The sequence below is a fragment of the Rhinichthys klamathensis genome, unplaced genomic scaffold, assembly GCF_029890125.1.
Source record: "Rhinichthys klamathensis goyatoka isolate OS25496 unplaced genomic scaffold, OSU_Roscu_1.1 h1tg000103l_1, whole genome shotgun sequence".
In the NCBI taxonomy this organism is placed as follows: domain Eukaryota; kingdom Metazoa; phylum Chordata; class Actinopteri; order Cypriniformes; family Leuciscidae; genus Rhinichthys; species Rhinichthys klamathensis.
The window spans coordinates 3,458,706-3,470,119 of NW_026606642.1; the positions used below are offsets into that span (position 1 = coordinate 3,458,706).

Consider the following 11,414-nt stretch of genomic DNA (forward strand, 5'->3'; position numbering starts at 1 on the left):
CTATGGAAATACATCTTGCTTAAACAACTGTATAAGACGAGTGGTGCGTCTCATTTATAAAAAAAACTATTGACAGTTTGTGATTAGATCACAATGTAGACTGAGGAATAAACTGAGTCATCAGTCCTCGCGCATGTCGGTTTCGCAAATGTGAACAGACCACATGGGGATCACACTTGGATGTTGGATCGTCTGAATATTACCTTTCTGCTCGTCTCCTCAGATCTTTTAACTTTTGTGCCATGCAGACCTTGATCTCAGTGCCTCCGATGCCTGGGTGCCTCTTTTTGACATGGTCTGTAAGAAATGAGATTGATTACATTAAAATTTGAAAACAAGTTTGACATGAAGTGACATAACTGTCAGATTCAAACTGTGCTTTCCGCGCTATGGCTGGCGCTGACGGACGCGCTCAGCGCTTGTCATATATAATAACTATTGATAAAAGATATTCAGACATGCTTACCAATTATTAGCTGCACCTTTTGTAGGTCAAGGCTCTTTTTTCACCAACAACCCCTTTTTTTCCGTTCATGCTGCCATCTCTTCGAAAGAGAAGATGGAGTCCATAAGAGTTCTGGTTAACTTTTTGTAGCCCTTACATCTTTGAGCATGATCCAAAGCAACTGGGTTCATTAAGTCAGTCACAGACTTGTTCTGCAAAGCAAAAAATAAAATAAAAAATAGAACATTTTCGTCAGGACAGAAACCGTGATCTTTTCAACGTTATTGCATATTAGGTGAGGTTTTCACTTTGGAGCTGTGAGTGTAAATTTTAGCATACAAGTATTTATTGTTCATGCTCGAGTCTTGATACTCTTTTACCTTCATATTCCAGAGTTTAGGGGTAAAATGCGAGAAATCTCCTTTAGTGGACTTGGATATGCTGGGCACTACTCACTGATCTATATAAATGACTTGATTGCTCATGACGTCATGTAAATTGAAGTCACCATATTCTATTGAATTAATAGGAAATCATCTGACTTTAATGAGTAAACATGACCTAACGAGTCAGTGTTTTTTATATTTGAATTCTATACATTCTTACCATGTAAACATCCAAAACATTTCTGATTATTATCAATGTTGAAAACAGTTGTGCTGATTAATGTGTTTGTGTAAACCATTGTAACAGTTTAAACCATTTTTTCCCCTCCAGGATTCATTGTTAAATAGACCACAAACATATGAAGGGTAGTTTACACTAATGTTCAAACATTTGGGGTCAATGATAGATTTAAAAATGAACAGAAAAAAAAGAAGAAATTCATATTTTTACTCAGCAAGGATGCATTAAATTGATCAAAAGAGAGAGTAAGGATTTCTGTTTCAAATAAATGCTGTTATTTTAACCTTTCTATTCATCAAATAATCCTGAAAAACACAAAAATATGAAGCAGCACAACTGTTTTCAACACTGATAATAATCATAAATGTTTTTTTGAGCATCAAATCGTCATATTAGAATAATTTATGAAGGATGATGTGAAGCTGTGATGCTGAAAATTCAGCTTTGATCATAGGAAGTAATTGCATTTTACAATATATTCACATAGAAAACAGTTTTTATTTATTTATATTATTTCACAATATTATTGTTTTTAATGTTTTTTGGTGAACATAAGAGAAAGAGACATAAACATTTGTACCAAGACAATTAGTGTATGTTTGACATTAGTGTATGTTTGGCGTTTTACTTACTAATCATATGGTTCATCAATAGTGCTTTAGAGATGAAGATCAGCTCCACTCCGCTCCGTTGAAGGGCATCAGCACTGAAGGATCTAAGAACACAACAAGCCATTTGTCACTGAGCCAACAATGCAATGCCAGGTTTATTGAAAGGAAAGAAGCTACAGCAGAGGTGAAATGCAGAAAAGAGAAAGAATTTAAAGAATATACAGAATATAATTTCTTAACTAGGATAACAGAATTTGTTTTTGGGTTTACTTATTCATTTAATTTTGCTCATACGGTGTAACTTCGTTTGGATGTCAAAACCTTCTTAAAATAAACAATTTAAAAAAACAAATTGAGAAATAAAATGAGGTTATTTAATGAGCTTCCTCGGCTCACCTGTGTCCTAACGTTACTTCTCCGGCAGCAGCTTTCTCCAGAAATGTTGAAGTCGTGGAGCTTTCTCTCTGTTATGGGTTATTTTGTTACTACTGAAATCACAGAACATTTTTTAATCAAAATGTGTTTAACGTTACCATTGAGCTAACGTTAGTTTCAGCCAATTTTCTTGCTCCTGAAAGTAACATCACCGATACGTTATGTTTACGTTTGTGTTAAATAAATTAGCTCACTTCCAAGTAAAACCTTTACAAAACCTCTCATCTACACATAAGAGGTGATTAAAAGCCCAAACTTTAATAAATAAAAGTTCAACCGAGTTAACATTACGTTAGCCTAGCTAGCTGCTACCTCTTCAGAAAACGGTTGAGATCCTAACGGACTTTTTCCGAAGACACTACACCATGTAAATTTTTAACAGAATCGTGTCAATTACAAGTAAGAGAAATGTCAAAAACAGTTGTGAGTATTATTCGTGTGATTTTAGAGACTAATCTCACCTGGAAAAAGCCGTGAAAAGTTTAAACAACATCGAGAGAGGGAGTTTTGTTGCTTACCAGTAGCAGTGCAGTGGTCCCGCGCCGTTTCCATGGCAACTCTGCGCGCCGGCCGCTCCAGTGTTTGAAATACTCGAAAGTTCACGCGCACGGCATTGATTAAACCACGTCAAAATCATGCAGCACTTAAAATGAAAAGTTTAATATCCACTTTATTTTATTTGAAAACGTGCTTGCAGTAGCCTATTGATTATATCAAATATAATATACTGTTGATTATGTAAAATATATTTACAATATAGCTTTAGAAATGGTAAACAGTGTTGAAATAAAAGTATTGCAAAAACTCATTAAAAACTATACGTGTATATAAGTGTTAGTATATACACATGCATTATAAGCTTTATGTTCTATGCATTTTGTGTGAAAAAGGCTATTGAAGCTAAAAATGTACAGTATTTGTGACGTGGTAACATAATTCACATGTTAAAACCTATTACAACGTGCAAATATATTTCACATGAGCTCCACATTATTACCTATAACATGTTTTCCACATGTGCCACGTGTTCCATTAAGTTCACATGTGGTGACATGTTGTTCACATGTGGTCGAACATTACTGCATGTGGTGACATGTTGTTCACATGTGGTCGAACATTACTGCATGTGGTGACATGTTGTTCACATGTGGTGAAACATTGTTCACATGTGATGACATGTTGTTCATATGTGGTCACATGTGGGCATATGTGGTCACATGTGGTCACATGTGGGCACATGTGGAAAACATGTGATAACATGTGAAATTCATGTGTTTTTTCTGTAAGGGCAGCTCTTTGTTCATCTCGAGTCTGTCGGAAATGATTGGCCCGGCTGTTTTCAGGCCGGAGGAAAACTGAGAGATAGGTCGATGTCTCAGACTAAGTACAGAAGCCAAATGAAATTGAGCGGAAGTACGAAGTCTGACGTAGTCAGGCTAAGTTTTAGTGGCAAATGGTAATGATACTAATACCTATAGTAACTGTATAATCATGCATAATTAACACGTCATTGCATAATGATGCAGGCAGTGTTTAAATTAGTCCAACATAATATGTTTAAGTATTTTTTCTAAACTTATCAACTTTGATAAACATTGCAATCGAAAATATTAAAAGTTAATCTCTAAAAAGCTGTCACTCACTCTTCACTGCAATCTCACAAAGCTTCATTATAATCATCAAAGCTGTATATCTAACACTGCACAATGAATATCTTATGTATATCATGTTTGCACTTTGTTATAATGAGAGGATTTGCGCTAGTGAAGATCTCAGCACTGAATAAAAACTCCAGCGTTTTGAATGGATTCTGACAAACTTACACCTGACACTGCTTTTAAGAAATCAACAGACATGTCTGTGACTGGCTTCACTGCTCAATGCTGCAAAAACACACTGTAAAGAGAAATAGCTCAAATGCTAGCATTATATTAACAGACTTTCTACAGTACAGATTCAATTCAGTACTTGTGTTTTTAGCAGCATGACATTACTATGAATTTGATTACAACGAATTACTGCGTTATGGGGTCTTGCGGTGTAATTGCAAATGATTAAAGAAATAGCAATACTGGGAAGAAAGATATTATCCTGCACTGTTTCTGTCCGGAACTCTTTAGCAGATGTAATAATCCCTCCACCATTATATAATGGTAATCCTCAAGCACTTTTGGTTTCAATGCTGCTAATGTCATGTAGTGTCTCAGTCTGATTAAGGAATGTGCCATCAGGGACATCCGTCTGCAAAGGCTCGGTCGGACTACTGGACGTCCCAACAGGGACATTCGTCTGCAAAGCCTCGGTCGGACTACTGGACGTCCCAATAGAGACACTCGTCTGCAAAGGCTTGGTCGGACTACTGGACGTCCCAACAGGGACATTCGTCTGCAAAGCCTCGGTCGGACTACTGGATGTCCCAACAGGGACACTCGTCTGCAAAGGCTCGGTCGGACTACTGGACGTCCCAACAGGGACATCCGTCTGCAAAGGCTCGGTCAGACTACTAGACGTCCCAACAGGGACATCCGTCTGCAAAGGCTCGTTCGGACTACTGGATGTCCCAACAGGGACACTCGTCTGCAAAGGCTCGTTCGGACTACTGGACGTCCCATCAGGGACACTCGTCTGCAAAGGCTCGGTCGGACTACTGGACGTCCCAACAGGGACATCCGTCTGCAAAGGCTCAGTCGGACTACTGGACGTCCGAACAGAGAAATCCGTCTGCAAAGGCTCGGTCGGACTACTGGACGTCCCAACAGGGACACTCGTCTGCAAAGGCTCGTTTGGACTACTGGACGTCCCAACAGGGACATCCGTCTGCAAAGGCTCGGTCGGACTACTGGACGTCCCAACAGGGACATCCGTCTGCAAAGGCTCGGTTGGATTACTGGACGTCCCAACAGGGACACCCTTCTGCAAAGGCTCGGTCGGACTACTGGACGTCCCAACAGGGACATCCGTCTGCAAAGGCTCGGTCGGACTACTGGACGTCCTAACAGGGACACTCATCTGCAAAGGCTCGGTCGGATTACTAGACGTCCCAACAGGGACACTAGTCTGCAAAGGCTCGTTTGGACTACTGGACGTCCCAACAGGGACATCCGTCTGCAAAGGCTCGTTTGGACTACTGGACGTCCCAACAGGGACACCCGTCTGCAAAGGCTCGGTCGGACTACTGGACGTCCCAACAGGGACACTCGTCTGCAAAGGCTCGTTCGGACTACTGGACGTCCCATCAGGGACACTCGTCTGCAAAGGCTCGGTCGGACTACTGGACGTCCCAACAGGGACATCCGTCTGCAAAGGCTCAGTCGGACTACTGGACGTCCCAACAGGGACATCCGTCTGCAAAGGCTCGGTCGGACTACTGGACGTCCCAACAGGGACATCCGTCTGCAAAGGCTCGGTCGGACTACCGGACGTCCCAACAGTGACACTCGTCTGCAAAGGCTCGTTCCGACTACTGGACGTCCCAACAGGGACACTCGTCTGCAAAGGCTCGTTCGGACTACTAGACGTCCCATCAGTGACACCCGTCTGCAAAGTCTTTGTTTGATTAAATGGCGTCATTTTAGCAGCATCCATCTGTGGATTCTCAGGCTGATAAAGGGACGTTTCATTAGTGACACCCTTCTTTGAATCTTCAATAAGGGGCGTATGTTCTTGGTTATTCATCTGAAAGAACAAAAACATTCACAGAAGTTAAAACAAATAATCAGGATGTATGATTCAGTTACACAAACACACAAAAAAGTATTTTTCTCTCTGATGTTTGCTAAATGTAAAGACCCCTGTTCTTCATTCTGAAGTAAAACAACACAAGATCCGTTTCTCTTAAATACGGGTACGGGCCACCAAGGCTGTTGAGAATTTTTTGTTTTTGTGATGATTTCTGAATGAAACCACACATACATTCACACAGAAAACACAAACAGATACACCACCAAAGATATACTCATAGTCCTGCTTCACTTCAAGGGTAAAAAGATGTTTGAAATACGTGACCTGTGATATACTATGCAAACATCTAGACACCGCCTGCATTACTGAGAGTGCAGTTTATATGAATATGTAAATATGAGAAGCAAGCTTTCCAGTAAAAAACAAAATAAAGACAAAAAATTACAGCAGTGAGAAAACAGTCACACCTAAAACAATCGCCACAAACCAATAGGAGTTAAAAAAAAGCGGTTTCCAACTCCTGAAACAAGCTCCGTATGAACTTTGTTTTGGGCTGATTTTGTTTGAAATTGTCACACCAATTTTTTTTTTTTTTTTTTTGCCGGCTTTAACAATTCTCACAGTTATAAGTCTGCTGCAAATTAATTTTTTTTTTTTGCAGATAGATTTAGTGCTCACAGTATCTCACCTGATCATCATTTCCTGGTGTCTCGTCTCCTGTTTGAAAAACACAAACTCTTACTTTGGTCAATTAGAAAACAATTACATAATTTAACATATTTCTAAATAATCTTTTTGCACAATAAATCCCATTTTAAAATTTTGTATAATCAGCTGTATGTTATACTTGCCATTTTTTCTTGGTGGTGTAGGTCTCCTGTGACGATAGTAAATCACAGCAGCGACTGCTACAGTCACAAACAGCAGAACAACAGCAACACTTATTCCTGCTATAGCAGCTGAAGATGAACCTGAATCTGGAACAGATGAAGACACACACACATTATTACTAGAGATAAACTGATAATTGATTTTACCAAAACGGTTGACTGATAATTACATCTTTTTATATTTTTTTTGTAAAAAAGTTGCATGATATTGATTTAACTTTGAGCAACAGCAGTTAAAACAGCATCAGCACTGTGAGCTCAACAGAAAACAACGTTCACAGGAAAACTGACTAATATTATGCATTTTCTTGTTATTAACAATAGACTTCAGTCTGTTTTGAAGATGATAGAGATGATCTCAATTATACTATAATGTTGAGTCAAAAAGCTCACTTTTTCAAACAGGCCACAATGAAAACCATTACCGGGTCGATTTTAAAATAGTGAATGCTTTTCTAAAACTGCTCAAAGGAAAATGTACTTAATAGTGTCCTATGTGTGAACATGTTCTACGTTTATTTTCCCCAGGTTTTTTTTCTTCTTCTTGAAAATAGTATTTGAATGTGCGGCAACTATAGTTGCTTTCAACACATCAATCTTTATTCATAAACACATTTATTATGTATAAAAGTCGAAGAACATTTGATGCGAACCCAAAAAAGCTGCATCTAGCTTATAATCTCTTGAATATGAAAACACAACAAACAACAAATCCATTTGTGTTAATAACCCTTGTGCGCTGGAAAATGCAGTTTTAAAAGTAACAAATTATCACTTTAACCAGTAGATGACTGCAGAGCTCCACTATTTGTTATTTGACTAAATGAAAGACAATTTCTCACAAGTTTTTCCAGTTGTATTCATATCTACATATTATGAAATCACATTTATAACAATAAAAGTTACTTTTTGTCAAAGTTTAGGCAAAACCTCAAAATCAGAAAGAACACACATAGACAGAAATGAAGTGGCACACTTTAAATTTGTAGAATGAAAAACAGATGTTTGAAATAAATGATAAACTCTAAAGACTCCAACTCTTCTCTTTGTAACATCCTGATCAGGTTTGATTCTAATCATAATGTAACATTATTGAAAAATAGATTTTTTTCAATACAAAAACAGCAAAACTTTGACAAAAAGTAACTTTTATTGTAATAATTGTGATTTCATTATATATATATATATATATGAATCTAACTGGAAAAACTTGTGAAAAGATGTCTTTTAATTTTAAACTTTTATTTAGGGCTCTGCAGCCATCTACTGGTTAAAGTGATTTTTTTTTTTTTTACTTTACTTTTTAAACTGCATTTTACAAAATATGGGCAAAAATCTTAAACTGAACCATGTCAAATTATCCATGTTATCCCCATGAATACAATTTAGACATGTGAGTCTTTTAAGGTGAATTTTACATAAAACAACTTTTTTTTTATTATAAAAAAAAACGATTTAAAAAAACCTATTTTGTGGAGTAAAAATATCCAAATGTGGAGTAAAATTGCATTTGTTTGCTGAGATGACAAACAGACTGTATACTGACTGTATACTGCAAATGAACAGCGCACAAGGGTTAAAGTGGTGGGACATAGTGCAGAACAAAGTGCAGCCATAACAGGGCATTGTGTATCAAAAAGTTAAATGAAAATAAATAAATACAAATAGAATGAAGAAAAAAAATCATATCTACTGTATATAACAAGAAAAAAAAAAGAAAATGGCAAATAACAAAAATAACAGTGTATACAGACAATTTATGAAAAGTTGAGGTGTAAATTAGAGGGTTAAGTTATGTTTATGCACTAAACAAGACCAAAACCCCTTGGCTTGCTTTATTAATGAATTAACACAGTATTATGTGTTTTTTCCCGTGATATGGGCCTACTTTTCCCGTGATATAGGCCTACTTACAAGGTATTTGCCTATAGTTGCCGCTTGGTAGCCTGACTTCGTCATACTCATATTCTAGTCAGAATGTGAGTCTGATACTGCTTCATAGGGCTTTGATTATGAGGCGTGTCTTAACCGAACCAGGAAAAAAAACAACTCTGCACTCAATTGGATAGACCTACAACCAATGAGAGCAACGCAGTAAGTCAACTACTTTGCATAGCACAGTTGTCAACTACAGAACTCAAATGCACGCACGCTGGAAGAAGTAAAATAACGAGTGTTGCTTCTTTTACTTGGCCCTCTATGAGTGCGACCAAAGGAGAAACTACAACGACCACAGGGTTTTCATTGCGTCCCATCTTCTTAGTTACCATCGGAGCTAGCTGATAAATTAAACATTTGCCGAATTCCGTAGGAAGGACGGCAAACACATCTTTCCGATCGACAAATGCCTTGATTGCAGTTCTATGTTCGTCTTTTAAAATGAATGCGCTGTCGATTTCTTTTACAACAGACCCAATAGCTGAATCTCTACATCTCAGTTCTCCAGCGGCAGTCATCTCTGAGGGAAACCAGTTCAACCCAAGCGCTCTTTGATAACGTGAGGATTACGTCCCTGCAGATCATCTGTCCATCATCGTATAAAGCCCGCCCTGGCAATTTGATTGGCCCGACGATTTCTGAACCGATCATAATTACTCCTCAATGGAGCGAGTCCAGACCGAACTTCCCGATCAAAAAATGTTGTGGGCGGGGTTCGGGCTGGCATCCAGGCTAGCCGCTTGGACTTTTGACAAACAAATCTCTTGTAAGATTTGTTTTGTTTGGATGAGACCTTCATGATTATGTATATATATATATATATATATATATATATATATATATATTATTAGTAACATGAAAAATTACCTTTCTTTGGGAGGGTTTGCCTTAATTCGCCATGCTTCCTGGAAGTATAGGAAGTTGACAGACTCATGTGACAGGAAGGTCACTAGTAAATAAGTAAATACCTTTTTTTTTTTCTTGAAATCCTTTGTTTGGTGGTTTGCTTGCATGTCATTGAAACATAAAACATATATAACATCTAGAAAAATACTTACTAAAGGAAAATGACAACTATACACAATGGGCTTAAATGGGTTAATGATGTGATTTAAATGTACAAGAATTGCTTTTAACACAATGACTCACCATGAACAGAAACACTGAAGATCTTTTCACTGTCGCTGCTGCTGGTGATCCATAGTTTATAAACTCCAGCATCTTTGTTTCTGGTGTGTGTGATGGTCAGAGATCCAGTCTGATGATCCAGCTTCAGTCTGTCTCTGAATCTCTCAGTGCCTTCATTACACTGAACATCTGTACAGATCTTACTGAGATCTCTATTGATCTGAGCGATGCGAATGTCATTATTATACCATCTAATTCTGTCTTGTTGGTTTCTTTGAACACCAGTGTTTAGAGTGACTGAATCTCCCTCCATCACTCTGACTGTATCAACACCAGAAGCTCCTGTAGAAACAAAATCAACAGATCATTATGATCCAAGCAACATTGTACAACATGAAAGTACTGTGAACATCTTTTTCTATGTGGATACATAATCTAACATGCAAACAAACAGAAGAACATCATTGATTTACAGCCCCTGTTCTTGGAAATCAACCTTCCTGCAGAGTTCAGATCCAATCCTCATTGACCATGGTCAAAAACTCCAATCTGTAATTATCAAGAGCTCCTGAAGATCTTAAAGGTGCTGTATGTAACTTTTTCACTCTAATAAAACAAAAACATACCATAATATGTTTGCAGATATTTAGGAAACACTAAGTTCACATACTTGTTTCTCCTAAAAACACTTCTACAGCCAGTTATTTTACTTATTATTTGTTTTGTCAGTCGGTTTTTGTTTTGGTCTGTGTGATCTCGCTGCCAGTTCACCCAATAGTACTTTGACACCCCGGGATGCCAGTTAGCAGGAAACACAGCGTATCGCAGCCAGCAAACAAACTGGGTCAGAGATTGCAAATTCCACACAACCTAAAAAGCCCCAGTATCATTTATGAAAGAGAGTATATTAAAATGCGGATAGATCAACTCATTAACTTACAGTGTGTAAGAATCCTCGACAACAAATTGCGCTCGTTCCTCGTGCAAGTCTGAGGAGGAGGGGGCGGATCCTGTCACTCTTACAAACAGCACCTTTAGTTTTCTGCTTCACACACCTGTGCAGTTTCCTATGCAGATGTCTTTATTGGCCAGAAACCTGACGCACGTGTAAATTCTCCTCCCCCTTCACATCTGTCACAAAAATTTTAATGTATGCCTTTGCAGTTGTAATAAACCACACATCTCACATATTTCAACAGGGCATCTTGCTTTATTATTAATTATTATTGTTAATTTCTTAAATAACCGAAATTCAGCAACGAAAGGACAGATCCTCTGAGCGCAGCTGATGACGCTGATGATGTGAAGCAAGTTTGAGTGATCAATAATATTCCATATAAAATGTTCCTCTGTCTTCATTTTCTTCCCTCACATCCTAAAACAGGAGGAGCTGAGACGTGAGGAAAGGAAGCGAGGACACACAAATAAGAAATGTGAAGCACTATGAGTTCTTTACTGTGCTGGTACCCAGCATGCACTGCATTATGAAGCTTTTCATTTCATGTCATCATTGCTGAGATCCATACGCTGATATTTGATCTGTGTCTGAATGACACTCCCTGAAATGAGCTTTTACAGGGTGGTATTTCTACAAGCCTAAATGTCTTACAATGGTCAAGTAAAAACGCACACAGCAAAATACAGATGATAAATGCATTT

At 38.0% G+C, this 11,414-nt stretch overlaps 1 long non-coding RNA gene across 1 annotated transcript; it reads right to left on the bottom strand.

Annotated features, from left to right (window-relative positions):
* Nucleotides 1–599: 599 nt before the first annotated feature.
* On the bottom strand, nucleotides 600–2,647 carry LOC130086968 (uncharacterized). The gene is made up of 3 exons (XR_008807303.1): nucleotides 2,580–2,647; nucleotides 2,080–2,171; nucleotides 600–657 (listed from the first exon to the last, which is right to left on the bottom strand). It is a non-coding gene; the product is annotated as an uncharacterized LOC130086968 (long non-coding RNA).
* Between the last annotated feature and the right edge of the window lie 8,767 nt (nucleotides 2,648–11,414).